General features: G+C 41.3%; 1 protein-coding gene and 1 long non-coding RNA gene across 5 annotated transcripts in view; one reads left to right on the forward strand and one right to left on the reverse strand.

The window, feature by feature from the left end:
- The window catches only part of LOC149456841 (cytosolic carboxypeptidase 6-like), a 2243892-nt gene that overhangs the window by 1567745 nt on the left and 659050 nt on the right, over window positions 1–17097 (reverse strand). The window lies entirely within an intron of this gene.
- The window catches only part of LOC149456843 (uncharacterized), a 92480-nt gene continuing 91540 nt past the window's right edge, over window positions 16158–17097 (forward strand). For both annotated transcript variants that reach the window (XR_016313799.1, XR_016313798.1), the window contains exon 1: window positions 16158–16526. This is a non-coding gene — a long non-coding RNA (uncharacterized LOC149456843). The remainder of the gene's footprint in view (window positions 16527–17097) is intronic.

The following is a 17097-nucleotide window of genomic DNA, read 5'->3' on the forward strand; positions in this document are numbered from 1 at the left end:
CCACAGGCCACAGTTTTGAAACCACTGTTCTAGAGGAATCCTACAGACATGGCACATCCATACTAGCATTGATCCAAGCTTAATTAATGTAGCAATATAAAATATCCATACCTGGAATTCTTCTTTAAAATAAATATAAACAAGTACTCAGCTTACCCAGCTACAGATTGGAAAAGGAAGGAGGCAAAGCATATGATAAATACTATAAAAAAAGGAAGAAGTTTTAAAACCGAGGCCTAAAGCTTTTTTTGCCTCGTAGATGACAATAATAACCTGTAAAGAGAAACTATTTAGGACACACAATCCGTTAGTTAAGTAGAGCAAACTATGAACGCTTTGTTGATAACTTAAAAATGAGGATCAGCACAGAGGCTCAAAGCGAAAAACCCAAGTAATCTCAGCAGAAAATCAATTTAAACAGAAAACTTTTGTCGAGATTACTGCGTGCTGAAACTCTTTGGCTGCGCTTCATGTTCTTACAGTTAGACAGTTTCTTAAAATGTGAGGGCGGCTGACAGCTTCGCTAGACTTTAAATTGCTCTAAACCCATTAAAAAGCATAAACAAACAGCCTGGAGCACTGTAAATCAAGACTAGCGCTTTCACCCCAGTAATATAAAACTCTTATTGTATTAGAAACCTAACCTACACCAGCTCCAATTTCACACAACTAGGATCATGCCTTAACCTTTTAAAATGATCTGGAGAATAATACATGACCTGAAAAGAATTGAAATCTTTTTACCCAAGCTTTGTTTATCTCGCCAAAAACCCTTCTGGACCTAAAGTTTTCAACAAAGAAATCTTCCTATTAATGTGCATTAAAGAGACTCTACAGTTTGTTTTCAATGGGTATAAATGTGGAATTATTGTAATGTTCACCAGTAAGCCATATTTTTATTTAACATTCACATTTTAAAGTGTTACTAAATACACAACAGTAAAATCAGTCTAAAAGATAAACGAACGAAACCAGCGCTCCAGTCTTCATACAACCAAGGAGATGCCAAAATGCCAACCAAAGAGGTGCTGCCCTTCTAAGATCGGGAAATCTGACCACTAGTGGAAAAGAACTTATAGATTAAAAGCAGTATAAGTGGTCCACAAAGACAGTCACAATACATCTGTGTCTAATGATGCGGATAAGCTGATGCGTTTCGGGAGCTGAACCCCCTTCCTCAGAGCTCTGTCTTTGTGGACCACTTATACTGCTTTTAATCACGTTGGTTTGTGAGTATATATCCTCTTTTTATTCAATAAACACGTGTTCTACAACGGTAATGCACGATGAGAGCGCGCACTTGTCTGTTCTTTTCCACTAGTAAAATCAGTCTGTATATGCAGTAAAGCATGCTTATTATACTCATTGTGGAACCTAAGGGGTTAATCCTCCATGGCTATTTGATCCTGTCTCCTCTGATCCTCCCCTTCTTTTACTGTCCCCAATCCATCTGCTGACAGTACAGAGCTCTAGGAGTCACTCTAGCAATACAAACTAAACTGAGCATGTGCATAGAGTTTTTTAATTTGGGAGTGTGTGCATGTGATCAGCGGGGGGCAATCAGCACTGTCCAGGCAGAGGGTCAGGGGTTATGCAGCCTCATAGGATAGTCAGAGCAGAATGAAAACTCCTTCTATAAGCTTTAACCAGTGATCAGCAGGACACTGATAGAAGTCACAAGACTGCTCTAACTGCTAATAAGAAAAGGTATTTAGCAGTTTTTATTTACTAAAATAATTGAATTTTCATGTTGTTTGTACTTTGGAAGACTTGATATAGTGAATGCAGGGTCCTGGGTTTAGTAACACTTTAAAACGGAGATCCAGTTGAAAAAAAAAGTCAGCCGCTACAAAAACTGTAGCTGCTAACTTTTAAAATACAGACACTTATCTGTCCCTCAGTCCAGCGGTGTCCTCACCACGCCTCGTTTCACCGGCCGTCTTCTCTCCTCCATCTTCAATGTGGGCACCCGGCTGTGACAGCTTGCAGCTTCACAGCCGGGTGTCCACTGTGCATGAGCGAGAAGTGATGCGTTTTATGAATGGCCCTGTAGTCTTCTGGGACCTGTCACGTGTCCCAGAAGACTATGGGGAGGAAGGGGGAGGACAACGATCGCCTAAACGATCGCAGCGGAAGTGGGAGCGGGTACCTGTCAAATTCGGGTACCCACTCCCCAAAGGTGCCAATCCTTAATGGGGAGCAGGAGACAAAGGCTTAAAGTGGAACTTCCCCTTTTGGGTGGTGCTCACAATCTTAGCGCTGGTACTTCTCAGGGCCCAATGGTTATGTGTAGGGCTTGTTTACACTTGCGGCTGAGGGGGCTGTAATTTTTACCCCCCTCAACTGTTTCTCCTTGACCCCACCTTGTAAAACAACCCATTTGTGTATAGATATAACAAAACACAGTATAATAACTTTTTTTTTCTTTTTTTTATAAGTGATCACATACCCTCTGTTCTTAGCTGCATAAGGAGCTCAGAGAGCTGGTGGAGGAGAAACCTCAGCACACTGATCTTTCCAGTGAATGGTTGTGTGTGTGTGTGGGGGAGCAGTCTTGTAATGACAAGTCTGATCATTGGAGGAAATTAGGCTGAGTTTCCAGCACAACCAGCAAACTGACCATGCTCATATCTAGTTTGGTCAGTTTTTAATAGGAAAGCAGAGGGACTGGCAGGAACACCAGGGATTTCACACAAAGCAATACAAAGAGGACAGGATACTTTTTCATACAAGCATATGATACAGCAGTCACATATCAGGAATATGAAATGTTGGGTTTACATATTCTTTACCTTGTCTACTGTGGCAATTTTTAAAACATTTTTCACAGATTTTAAAATCTGCATTTTTTGCATGAATTTACCTTAAGGCTGGGTTCACACTTGTGCGGTGCGGTATATCGCATGTGATTCACACAGAAACCACACCGCATTCCTGTGCAAATCACATGCAAATTGTGTGCTTTGCGATTAGAGCCATACATTTTGTATGGCTCCAATCACACCACATCTGCACCAAAAAGGTACAGGACCCTTTTTTTGGTCAGCATTAGAATCGGATCGTATGAGTATTCACACCTATGCGATCCAATTCTACACATCGCTCCATCTTTTCCGGACCGATTTCAGGGTGTTGTTAACTTAACATATACACCTTCAGCAGCTCGCATGAACGTGGTGCGATTGTGATGTGGTGCGGAATTTGCACAGAAAACGCTGGGAATTCCGCACCGCATCAGTGTGAACCCAGGCTAAACCAGCAATTGCTTAAATATTTTCTGACAGCAAAGGTCCTGTAGAATAAAATGATGGTATGGCATTTTTTATACCACATGATATTTGTACAACTGTTTGTCAAATGCATATTTTCAGGAGAAAAGCAAACAAACATAATACCCAATTTTTTAATAAAATCTAAAAGATGCTGTTGCGTCACATAAATAGGTACCTTAAAATTGCATAAGCCTGTGAAGTCGCAAAACATTCTGATGCCCAAAATTCTCCATAGGCAACGCTATAAAAACCTTTAGAGGTTATCATTTTAGATTTAACTGCAAATTATGCCCCAAGCTTTGTTGCTCTTACTCTGACATAGACAATATCGCCTCATACGTGTGGCACAATTTATACTTATATATAAGGTGCAGCGCTAAAATAACATAAATATTATATTATAGCATAAAATCTAGTGCAAATATCAGATCACACTGAGGTGAAATTGAGTGAATAAAAAGTCCCAAGGTAAATAAAGGCCCAACGTGGGGATCCAATAGATCCTAATGGGTGCGTGGGGTAGAGTTTCACTGTACCACACGGTGAATCTGGGGTAAAAAATGCGCACTCACCAGAAGTGCGTCAAAAATACGCATGTGAGATTTATCCTGTTACATCAGGTAGCAGTCATCTACTGCCAAGATAAGGTCAGGGTCATACACCTTCCAATCGCAACTCGGGGTAGGCACTCCAAGATTCTTAAACATGTCTCAAACATGTCACCATCTGGGGTCCCCTTTTTTGAACAGGTTCCAGCACCCGGCTCTCTTTATTACAATTTATACTTACATACACATGCGTACCATATGCTGCTTGGTGAAAAGGTAGCTTTTTAACAAACAAAAGAAATACAATTGTTGTATTACATTTTTTACACTTTTTTAAATTTAACTTTTTTTGCTATCACAAAGGGGATAACAAGCCCCCTATGTGATAGCATGGACAGGTAACAGGTTCTCTTTATGGAGACATCAGTAGTCTATCAGACCCCCGATGTCTCTCGTTTTCCACTGCTGCTAATAAAGTACAGATAGTGCTTGATTAGCTGCATCCTCAGCTGCAGTAGCCATGGATTGACAGTTTTTACTTGGCAGTGACTTAATACGCATTGCATTTGGGTTCATTAGTTGCAGGAGCAACAAAACACCTTCTCACTGCCTGTCAAACACCTTACGAGGAGCAATCCACCAGGGATTGCCCTTCACACAGTTCCAGTAGTGTAAATTAGTCCTAGGTGTAAACACTGATAAAGTAAATACAGAGATTTAGGGTAAACAGATTAGATTAAGCAACTTTAAATTGAAATATATCCTTTTATAGATGTAAAGGATATAAACGTGTGCACCAAACACCTTAGCCAAATACCCCAGATATTACCTTGCAAAAGTGGTGATGACATCATCATCATCATCACAGTGCTGCCTGTAGTCTATGCAGACAGCAGAGTTGTGGGATGGACCCAGCAGCTCCTCCTACTTTAACTGCCTTTAGAAATCTAGAGGGGCAAATGCAAGACCAGTCACCCTAAACAAGGAGAGAGAGCAGCAGTGACCAGTCTTCATTACAGGAAGCTCCTGCACATAGGCAAAGTGCAGGCGTTATTTCTTGCTGGATGACTGCAGAGATCTGGAAGAAGCACACATAGGATGCCAAGATTCAAGTAGGAAAATACATGGTTCTTATATTTAGACAATATTTGTTTAGCCCAAATTCCAGCTTTTCAGGCTTGTTACACCTAACTATATGACATCTAGTTTGCAAAAGCACTGTTTATCATAAACAACTGCCATTTCCCATTACCTTGTGTTCTGGCGATAAATGAAACATTTTCTATCTCTCACTGCTTTCTCTACCCATGAAAACTGTCACCAAGAAAAACAATGAGGGTGAATCTTCCAAGCAGGAATACGAACAGCAATAAAAAAAAAAACCTCACACAGCTGTTGGAGACTTCCAATGTTTTTTTTAATGTTATATCAGGGTTTGTTTATTTTGGTTGTATTAATGTGTACGTACCATTAGTTATAATGGGGGTTTATTGCAGTCTTATCCTTGGTTGACCTATAGAGCCACTGAATTCTGAGAAGTGCTGACCAGGTTTTCCTGCTCTTTTCAAGTTGTTGATGCCCTCTACAGGTCATACCATATAGATAGGGGGCTCATTAGTGCATTAAGGGGAAGATTGTGCAAGTTGAAGCCGTTACTCTGACTCTCCCTGCACCCTTGTGGGAACCCAATCGAGGTTCCAAGGGGTATGGACATATATGGATTTAGGCTGCCAGTCGTGGATTTACTACACATTATGGATTATTGCTACCAAATTATGGACATACTGCCAATAATTGACTCCTGCCTCACCAATGACTTTTGATGGACTTTACTACGTAACTAAAGTATGTCTCATGGGTCACTATAACAGGGACACTTAGATAACTTTTTAGGAATGTGTGTTGGAGAGGTCTTGGAGAACTGCTTCTGTACTACTTTCAACCAAAAAAGAACTTTATTGTTAAGCTTAACTTTGAAATTTTTAAAGGGGTGCATGCATGGCTTATCAAAGAACAGGGCTTATTCAAGGGGATGAGAGCGCTTACAGAAGATACAGTACAGAGGTTGAATGAGCAGAGAAGCTGTCCTAAGCAGGCTAAATTGCCATTGCTAATGATTACTATATTCGTGCCTACTGCTTAAGCAACCAACCAGCCAGGAAGTGGGAGACATGGCATGGGAGAAAGAAACTCTGGTAGTGAAAGGGTTTGATGCTTGGCCCTTTTAACGGCGACCAGTTCCCCACATACCGAGACTGTACTCACGACATGGAGTACAAGGGACTTAGCCTGTGTTAGGGATCCAGGTATGACCAGAAATGTGTGGACTGACACAGGGAACAGCAGGCTTCAGAAATGAAATAATAATAGAATTTATTAAGAGCCGCAACAAAATAAACAAACGCAGTGCAAACAAAACAAAACCTTAAACTAATATAAATAAGAACAAGTGTCATCAGGGTTGGAGAGGTGGAGTGGTCAGGCAGGCCGGGTCAGGAACAATCGGGCAGACAAGATACAACAGGAGCAGGCAGGAGAATGGTCAGGAATAGCCGGGGTCGGTGCAGGCGGAGTTCGATCAGTGTCAGGGTCAAGCAGAGAAACCAGGCAGGCAGACGACAGGAACAGGTACAGGGGCACATGGGAAACAAACACCAAGGCACTGATTGCAGGCCTGGTCCTGCTTAAATAGACCTCCTGCAATCAGCCTCAGGTGATGGCTTGATTGCAGGAGTGAGACCCTGGCTGCTGAAAGCACCCTCTGATAGGAGCTGGTACTGCAGCCCACAGAGCAAGTGAGCCACAGCACCACCAGTGGTGAGTCCATTCCTGACAGCCTGGGAGTCATAATAAGAGAAGTGTGCTTTCTATATCCAATAGTAACATACAGATCATAGTCACTGGGAGTGAGATGACGGGACTGCTGGGTCGTTGGAGGCCGGTACAAGCTCAGAAATACTGCACACCTGGGGAGATGTGAAGTGTAACAGAAGTGTGTAAGTAGGGCATAGTCTCAAGAGTACATAAGTTTGGCCATATATTACAAAGAGTCAACATGTGTGCCCTTGGAGGAATTTCACTTTTAATCTATAGCACTGCCTTAATGCTGATTTCATGTGAATGCAGCCACTGCCCACCACTGGGGGCATTAGCAAGAGCTCGGTCCGGAGTCCCCACACTTGGGCACCAACCCCCCGCCCAAATGCTCCCACCCCCATTTGAAGCCCTATACTGTAAAGGAAAGATGTGTATACTTATCTAATCCAAGGGCACTCTGTTCCAATTACACGCTCAGCTCCCAGCGCCAGACTCAGGGGACAGGAGGGACATTGGACAAAGGATGCTCCATAGTTAGTCTATGGATGACCTTACCACCCAGGCATTGCAGCAATTGTTGCTGCTCTCTCCTCTCCCCTGAAGCTGGCCACTGGGGAGATAAAGTGAGTGGACTGCCCTTTTATTAATTATAGACATCTTTCTTTTATAGGATAGTTGGTATAGGAATTACAGTAGAATGGGATTGGGAGCACGTTTAAGCTTAGATAGTATTAGCATGGACTTCTATATTAACTATGTTTCTTTAAGCCCCTCCCACTATCAGTGCAATGTGGCCACACCCACTGTTCGGGGTGCCCCACATCTTTCTCATTGTAAGCGATACCCCTGTATACCAACTGTAGTCATCAGGTGGAGCTCTGTAAAGGGATCTTTGTGCAGCCGTTTTGCTACAAATATACATTAAGCCCCCATTCACATGATTTCTTGCTCATTTTCTTAAGCCTGACTATGAAGAATCCTATTCTTTCTAATTTTCCCTGTTCACACATGTTCACAGCCATTTTACACTCTACGCCCTATGCTGAAAAAAGGTTGTTTTATTTATCCCATAGACTTCAATGGAAATGCTTGTGAATGTGCAATGTGCAAATTCTGGCGCCTAAAGAATTCCTCTCCTCCTCTAGAACTGCTCTCTCTCCCTTGCCCAGTCCAGGAAATAGACTCCTGAAGCCTGACACACGTGCAAAAACACCTTTAATGTGTCTGTAAAGTACCTCAAAACAATGCTTCGAAATGACCAGGAATACACTCATAATTTAATATAATAATAAACAAAAATAATAAAATTAGTATTAATTTAATAAGGCACAGATTGGAAAGCAGAAAAAATAGCATGCTTTGCAAACTGAGGGTCATACAATCATTTGGTAATAAATGTTTATTTGTAAAACAAAGATTTTTTACACATAGTAAAATTAAATAAAGAATAAAAAAACTTAAAAACTTAAAAAAAATAGATATTAATTATAATTAGAAAATTAGGTCACCCGTGCTATGATATACGGCAAAATTGAGGTCACCCTGCTTTACTAAATCCATACATATACCAATATCTGGCAGCCCTGGCAAATTCAAATTCATCCCCATAGGTTTTGATTCCACATTACCTATAATATAATATTGATAGCTGTGTAATTGTAGGTGGCACTGCGTGCCCTGCAATTACACAGCCTTTCACAAAATGTGTAGGGCGGAGCCTCGTTTTGACGTCATCACGCTACTGGAAGTGACCTGGAAGTGAGTTTTTTTTCCCGGCTGGAATTTCTATTGATGCACAATATTATGCTCTCTATATGTAAGTGCATTTTACCATTTTAACAAACCTTGCATATGCGATGTTACACTATGTGGAGCTTCAGTTTCTCATGTTTCCCTGAGTGTACTGAAACATGTGGATACTAGCAGAGGAGTTTTGGTGATCTTGGACCAGTCATCATATCTTGAAAAGTGTGTTGAAGACTCAGCTGCTGTATGACCATGGATACCATATGCTATCTGTGACATCTCTCTGTAGTAAGAGTCATGGTGTTCTGATAAGCCTGCATTTATGGCCTTTGGTGGTGGAGATTCTCCTAAAGTTGTTGCTTTACCACTTGGATTTTGTCTGGTTTGGACTCACCAATCTGATTATTGGGACACATTTTTTATTTATTTGTGGACTCTTTGCACAAGGGAACTTTACATTTGCATATACATGCTTAGACTCCCACCCAAATTACACTCTCCGCCTCGTCTGCACGCCCCAGTCATGCTGGCCCTCCCTTATAGCTTCGCTCAGTCCAGGCCTTCACTTGACTGTTGGACTTGCAGAATCCCCGAGGCTAATACTTACCTACTCCATAAAACCACCACCCCCTTCAAAAACCTTCCCCACCCAAATAAACACGCAACTCTTTTTCTGGTGTAAAACCGGCCATAGCAGCCATTTATTTACCATAACTCAAACATAAAATTTCTTACAGTAACTTAATTGATACCTGACAGTAAGATCCCAAACCGGGTCCAAGGTCTTCGAAGGCACCATTACTCCCATCACAAACTCGGCTGTATCTGACACCCAATGAAAGGCCCCCAGTATATGAGTTTTATGTATTAGCGCAGCACTTCTTTTCCTTTCTATTCATATTGATGATGAATATCTAATAGTGTGTTAGCAGCTATTTTTCTGAGTTATTTTTAGTGACGCTAGCGCAATTCATTTTTGTTTTCTATTGCAACTCTTACCCAGACACCCCGCTGAACCCCTCCCCCTGCCCCTACTCCTACCCCACCATTCCCCCACCTGGGCTTGTCCATCTTAATGTACATTATGGGATATATTGACTTAAATCAATGCCAGCACTGTTGTACTCCAAAAGGTTGCGTTTGCCCGGAGTCACTGTACTACCTTCTTTATGCATGTTTCCTATTTTTCAATGTAGATCCCATCAATCTGTTGTTATATGATGTATTATGAAAACAATACAATTTTTTGAACACAAAAAAATGGAAAAAAAATAATAAAATTAAACATAACTTCTCAGTTTATCTTTAAGCAGATATATAACAAGTGGGAGTTTGTTAATACCCTCAGCCTTGAAGATGACCTCCTTCATCCTTGAGCATGATATGTTGTAAATGTACCCATAGAAATGAAATGATCCTTGTTATATCTTATCTATTTCCTTTTATTGGAGGTTCTGTCCAACCAGGTTTTACTAGTAAAATTTGTACGTCAGCAGAAGCACTTTATATTGGCACTTATGTAACAGATTTTCTGGACTAATAATGTTTTCTGTCAATGAGGTTTTATATTACCGCTTTGAGCTCTTTATATGGTTATCAGTATATTTAATGGTTACCTTGTAATTATATTGTATAGATCTAACATGTACAATTACAAAGAAGCAATCTAAACATTCTGCTCCTTTCCTGACACAAAGTCCTTGTACTTGTATGCTTACAGTGGACCTTTCAGTAACTTTACATGCCTGCGTGAAAACATTCCAACACTGAGGATTTGGAAAAGTCCCCAACGCTACTTAAAACTCCAAACTTTAAAAATTATATTCACAGATAAGAGGTGGTATCAAAAAGATTCAAGACTAGTTGTGTAATGCCAAAAGATGGCAGCACAAGGCTGCAAGCACAGTTACAGGGAACACTGACCTTCGTAAGTCAGTGTGCCAAAAGACATCGTCCTGTGTACATCGGGTGCTGTGATACTGGTGCTATTCTGACCATATGCGTTGCCACGTCTGCTATTTCATTATGGACAGCAAGTTAATAAAAAGAGTAAATGTGAAATTCTGCATGAATAATAATAATCACATGCTATAAATCAGACAGGCTGGTTGCACCCAAGTCAACAGATGGATCGACTTGGGTATAATCAGCCTGCCTACCGAATCTCCTCTGGTTCCGGCTGAATCGGCCAATATGCAATCCATCTATGGGTGGCTTTAGAGTGAGGGTCAGGTTAAGATTAGGGGTCAAATACTGTGGAGGCCCATTTTATTTTTCCATTTACTTCCATATTAAAAATCCATACACCACATACACACACATAATAAAATACTATACTGTCATTATAGTATTTTTCAAACAAAAGTATTGGAAATTAAGTTCCAGCACTGTGCAATGACAAAGGTGCAACTGTTAATAAGTTTTAGTATTTGTTGCAAAATACAATCAAAACTACTTGGTAGACTTTTTAGATATGTTTTCACCAACATATTTACTGAACCATTAACAATGTATGCCACAGTAGCACAACAGTGACATTTGCTAGCATGCAGAGCCTTTCCCATTTCTGGGTCATCATGGTTAGTCAGTCTGCTGTGTCTCTTCAATTATCATAGAGCACTTCGGCAACAAAGCTTTCCTAATTACACTTCTTGCAGTTGGAGGGGCTCTGTGACCTGAAAAGAGGTGAAGGTAAGTTGAATGTACCAGGGGTTAGGTCTGTGATCGAGCAGAAATTACTTTCTATCCCGGACTGAGCAGCTCTTTCATGGCATGGAGGAGGTCAATATGGATCAGAGGGCAGTAGGAGGCTTGTTACATCTTCATCCTGCACCTGCCTCTCTAGATAGAGAGGACATTGATGTCCCACTGTGACACTTCCACAGATTTCACAAGTACAATGACTTTATTCCATTATATGAAAGAAATGCTGTGTACAATATCCAACTGGTAATCATGAAAAAAATATGATTAAAGAATAGACATTCTGAGAAAAAAGGCACTGGGAATTTGAGCATCTTCTCATGCTGTGTTCGTGGAAAAGTGACCAATGCAACCTATTCAATGTGTGTGTTCAAAAAATTGATATATGTATTTGAACATAATATTTATAAATACAAATTAATAATACTATAATAATTTATAGCACAGACAGTCTCTGAGTTACGAACAAGCTTTGTTTTTAAGTTGAATTTGTAAGTTAGAACAGGCAAATTTTTTAAGTGTAACACCAGACAAAAAATTATTTTGAAGTTTTGGATAGAATAGGGAAGAGTTAACTGGCCAAACAGTGATGTGGGATCACTTAGAGGTCCTCTGGACAATAAGTGGCAGCATGCGGTGAGCAGCAAGATGGCCACCCAGTGGTTTGCACGACCAGCGTGACATACGTTCCTAAGTATGAGTCGTATGTAAGTCAGATGTTTGCAACCCAGGGGACTGCCTGTATACTGTACATATATATATATATATATATATATATATATATATATATATATACATATATATATATTTATACACTGCTCAAAACAATTAAAGGAACACTTTTTAAAAAGTATAGCATCAAGTCAATAAAAACTCCTGGGATATTGATCTGGTCAGTTAAGTAGCAGAGGGGGTTGTTAATCAGATTCAGCTGCTTTGGTGTTAATGAAATTAACAACAGGTGCACTAGATGGGCAACAATGAAATGACTCCCAAAACAGGAATGGTCTCACAGGTGCAGGCCACTGACATTTTCTTCCCTACTCATCTTTTCTGACTGTTTTTCACTAGTTTTGCATTTGACTAGGGTCAGTGTCACTGCTGGTAGCATGAGGTGATACGTGGACCCTACAGAGGTTGCACAGGCAGTCTAACTCCTTCATGATAGCACATCAATATGTGCCATTGCCAGAAGGTTTGCTAAGTCTCCCAGCACAGTCTCAAGAGCGTGGAGGAGATTCCAGGAGACAGACAGTTACTCTAGGAGAGCTGGACAGAGCTGTAGAAGGTCCTTAACCCATCAGCAGGACCAGTATCTGCTCCTTTGTGCAAGAAGGAACAGGATGAGCACTGCCAGAGCCCTACAAAATGACCTCCAGCAGGCCACTGGTGTGAATGTCACTGATGAAACAATCAGAAACGGACTTCATGAGGGTGGTCTGAGGGCCCAACGTCCTCTAGTGGTCCCTGTGCTCAGTGCCTGGCACCATAGAGCTCGATTGGCATTTGCCATTGAACACCAGAATTGGCAGGTCCACCACTGGTGCCCTGTACTTTTCACAGATGACAGCAGGTTCACCCTGAGCACATGCCACAGACATGAAAGGGTCTGGAGCTGCCTTGGAGAAAGTTATGCTGTCTGTATTCAGCATGACCGTTTTGGTGATGAGTCAGTGATGGTCTGGGGAGGCATATCCATGGGTGGACACACAAACCTCTACAGGCTAGACAATGGCAGCCTGACTGTCATTAGGTATCGGGATGAAATCCTTGGACCCATTGTCAGACCCAATGATGGTGCAGTGGGTCCTGGGTTCTTCCTGGTGCACAACAATGCCCGGCCTCACGTGCCAAGAGTATGCAGGCAGTTTCTGGGGGATGAAGGAATTGATACCATTGAATGGCCCCCATGCTCGCCTGACCAAAGTCCAATAGAACACCTCTAGCATATCATGTTTCGGTCCATCCGACGCCACCAGGTTGCACCTCAGACTGTCCAGGAGCTCAGTGATGTCCTGGTCCAGATCTGGGAGGAAATACCTCAAGACACCATCCGTTGTCTCATTAGGAGCATGCCCTGATGTTGTCAGGCATGCATACAAGCACATGGGGGCCCATACAATCTACTGAATACCATTTTGAGTTGCTGCAATGAAACTTCAGCAAAATGGACTAGTCTGCTGCATCATTCTTTCACTTTGATTTCTGGGGCGTCTTTGAATTCAGTCCTCTGTAGGTTGATAATTTTCATTTCCATCAAATGATGGGCCATCCTTACGTTTCTAACACACTACCCAGTCCATATCAGTATAGAGATCCAGCATGATATTTTTCCCTATTGAGATCTGATGTGTTTTTAATGTGTTTCTTAAATTTTTTTGAGCACTGTATATACACACAAACTTTTTATTTGTAGCTAATAATTCATGTTAGACATCAAAACTTCAGCTTTCAGGCCTGGCTCACAGTGCTGTGGCTTTGCGAGCAGTGTTTTGCATGGGCACAGCAACCCATTCATTTGAGTGGGCTGCTGCGCTCCTGAAAACGCAGGTAAAAAGTCACTACATGATTTTTAAAATGGCAGCACACAAGGAAACCACAAGGGCAGTGCGGTTTCCAGTTCGGGAAGCGACTGGTGAGATTTCCAGTGCATATGGGTGCCATTAGGATCTTGGTGTCAGGAAAATTTTCAGAACTGATCCATGCTGATAGCAGAGGAACAAAGCAACAGGCAGAAATGACAGAAAGTGCTCAGGATTGAGACACATACACACTATAGAGGGATATGATTTGTTCATATTTCATGTCTGAGATTTACAACCACTTTAAGCAGCACCAAACTATTCAAAAGCATTATAATATTGCTGCTGGGTGACCTCTGGATAATCGCCCATAAGTGGGGGGAAATCTCTCTAGTCCTCACCAACCAACACAAAGTAAAATGTCAAAAAACATCCTCAGCATGCCATGTGAGTGCATGATGATGTCACTGCTCAATGCATTTCGGCCTAATTACTTCATCAGGAGTCACCAGTTCAGATCAATGGACAATATATATACCGGTATATACAGTTGCAAGAAAAAGTATGTGAACCCCTTGGGATTACGTGGAGTTTTGCATGAATTGGGCATAAAATGTGCTCTGAAGTCACAACAATAGAAGAACACAGTCAGCTAAACATAATACTACACAAACATTAGATGTTGCCATGGTTTAATTGCACATAACATTTAAACATTCACAGTGCAGGGAGGAAAAAGTATGTGAACCTTTGGACTTAATAACTGGTTGATCCTCCTTTGGCAGCAATAACCTCAACCAAATGTTTCCTGTAGTTGCAGATCAGACCTGCACAACAATCTGGAGTAATTTTGGACCTCTCCTCTTCACAAAACTGTTTCAGTGTAGCAATATTCTTGGGATGTCTGGTGTGAATCGCTCTCTTAAGTTCATGCCACAGCATTTCAATCGGGTTGAGGTCAGGACTCTAACTGGGCCACTCCAGAAGGCGTATTCTGTGCTGTTGCAGCCATTGTTTTGTTGAATTACTTGTATGCTTTGGGTCATTGTCCTGTTGCATCACCCATCCTCTGCGGAGCTTCAGTTGGCGGACAGATAGTCGTACGTTTTCCTGCAAAATGTCTTGATAAACTCTGGAATTCATTTTCCCATCAATGACAACAATCCGTCCAGGCCCTGAGGCAGCAAAGCAGCCCCAAACCATGATGCTCCCTCTGCCATGTTTTACAGTGGGGATGAGGTTTTGATGTTGGTGTGCTGTGCCTTTTTTTCTCCACACATAGTGTTGTGTGTTCTTCCCAAACAACTCAGTCTTGGTTTCATCTGTCCACAGTATATTTTGCCAGTAGTGCTGTGGAACATCCAGGTGCTCTTTTGCAAACTTCAAACGTGCTGCAATATTCTTTTTGGACAGCAATGGCTTCCTCCGTGGTGTCCTCCCATGTACTCCATTCTTGTTTAATGTTTTCCTTATTGTAGATGTGTCAACAAAAATGTTAGCATGTGCCAGAGATTTCTGTAGGTCTTTAGCTGACACTCTGGGATTCTTCTTTACCTCATGCAGCATTCTGCGCTGTGCTCTTGCAGTCATTTTTACAGGACGACCACGCCTAGGAAGAGTAGCAACAGTGCTAAACTTTCTCCATTTGTAGACAGTCTGTCTTACCGTGGACACATGAACATCAAGGCTTTTGGAGATACTTTTGTAACCCTTTCCAGCTTCATGCAAGTCAACAATTCTTGATTGTAGGTCTTCTGAGAGCTCTTTTCTGCGAGGCATGGTTCACATCAGACAGTGCTTCTTGAAACCAGTAAACCCAAAACAGGTGTGTGTTTTTTAAGGGCAGGACAGCTGTCAGCAACACATCCAATATCATCACACTGATTGGAGTCAAGGTTGGCTCACTCCTGGCTCCAATTAGCTCTGGGAGAAGTCATTAAGCTAGGGCCTCACATACTTTTTCCTCCCTGCACTGTGAATGTTTACATGTTATGTGCAATTAAACCATGGCAACATCTAATGTTTGTGTAGTATTATGTTCAGCAGACTGTGTTCTTCTATTGTTGTGACTTAGATGACGTTCAGAGCACATTTTATGCCCAATTCATGCAAAACTCCACGTAATCCCAAGGGGTTCACATACTTTTTCTTGCAACTGTATATATGTTTATAATATAAACTACTGTGTTTATTTATGGGTTTCATGATTGCACAATTTATACATGAAGAAAATGTAATACATGAAAGTGCTGCTACTCTTTTTTTTGGTTTAATTGTTGAGATCATTTTTCAAGTAGCTGCTTTGCGGAGCGCAGTATCACAATAGGTTATATTTCTTCGAATTGGCCTGAAGACTTATATATACAGTACATACAGTATATACACACACATATATATATATATATATATATATATATACACAGGTGATCTTTTGGAGGGGGTAAGACCCTGAGTTGGTTTTTAACAATAGATCCACTTAAATAGCTGTGACCAAAAAATTCCCCAAATTGTTTTACAGTTGGCATTGGCTTTCTGTGTGGATCTCAGCAATGGATTATTTGGGTAAAGATCCTCAGGCAAGCAGGGTTTCAGTTATAATCTCTGTACACAGTCTGCTTATAAAAGCTGACACCATTCATATGCTGATGCAGAAGCCTATATGTCCCCTGCCATCTGCATAGGAAGTGCTTGCAAGGCACAGAGTAACCTTGAGATGCAGAACTGTGGAAGGCAATGTCACAAGTGATCGGGCCCACTATTAGTATTTCATTCTGACAGGCTGGAAATAGGCCTGTCAGCAGCCGGCGTTACCACCTGAACTGTGGCCTTTATCATGGTCAGAGTGTGCATTTTCTCATACGAAAGTGATTTCCATCAAGAAGAAAAGTGCTTAAATAGTCGACGGCGACAAGAAGCAGGTGAGTTATCATTTTCTTTGCTGGAGCACAGAATTTGGGGATGAACATTTATCTGTAGCTATTCTTTTTTTTGGGGGATTTAACTCTGCACAGGACAGGCAGGCGAGTGTGGGCTGTGTCATGTGACAGTATAACTCAATCACACATGAAATGTATTTTCCTAAAAGCAGTGTAATTACCAGAATTTGACCTGGTATCAGCTTCCTCCGATCTCCCTACAGCAGAGCTCAGACTTGGAGTAGGAGAAGCAGCATGACAAATCTTATCAGTTAAACTAAAAATAAATATGCAGCGCTAAAAATATCAGACAACTAAAATATTATTAATCATCATATAATAACACATATTATAGGTGAGCGCTATTGATGGCGCAAAATGGGTGAAGTGATGATAGCGTCTGAAAATGACGCATGAAAGTGCTATAAACCAATTCTTGTAGTGACAATGGTGGTAAGTCCAATGACAGAAAATAGCAGTCCATGATACGTGGTAATCTGTGCTCCGTGCTGGTAGCCACTGGTGTCAAGAGCCAGTAAAATTATTACCAGAAGTACATATAATGTTCGCATTA

The sequence above is a fragment of the Staurois parvus genome, unplaced genomic scaffold (assembly GCF_062004578.1).
Source record: "Staurois parvus isolate SC_StPar_1 unplaced genomic scaffold, SC_StPar_1.0 ptg000347l, whole genome shotgun sequence".
NCBI lineage: Eukaryota > Metazoa > Chordata > Amphibia > Anura > Ranidae > Staurois > Staurois parvus.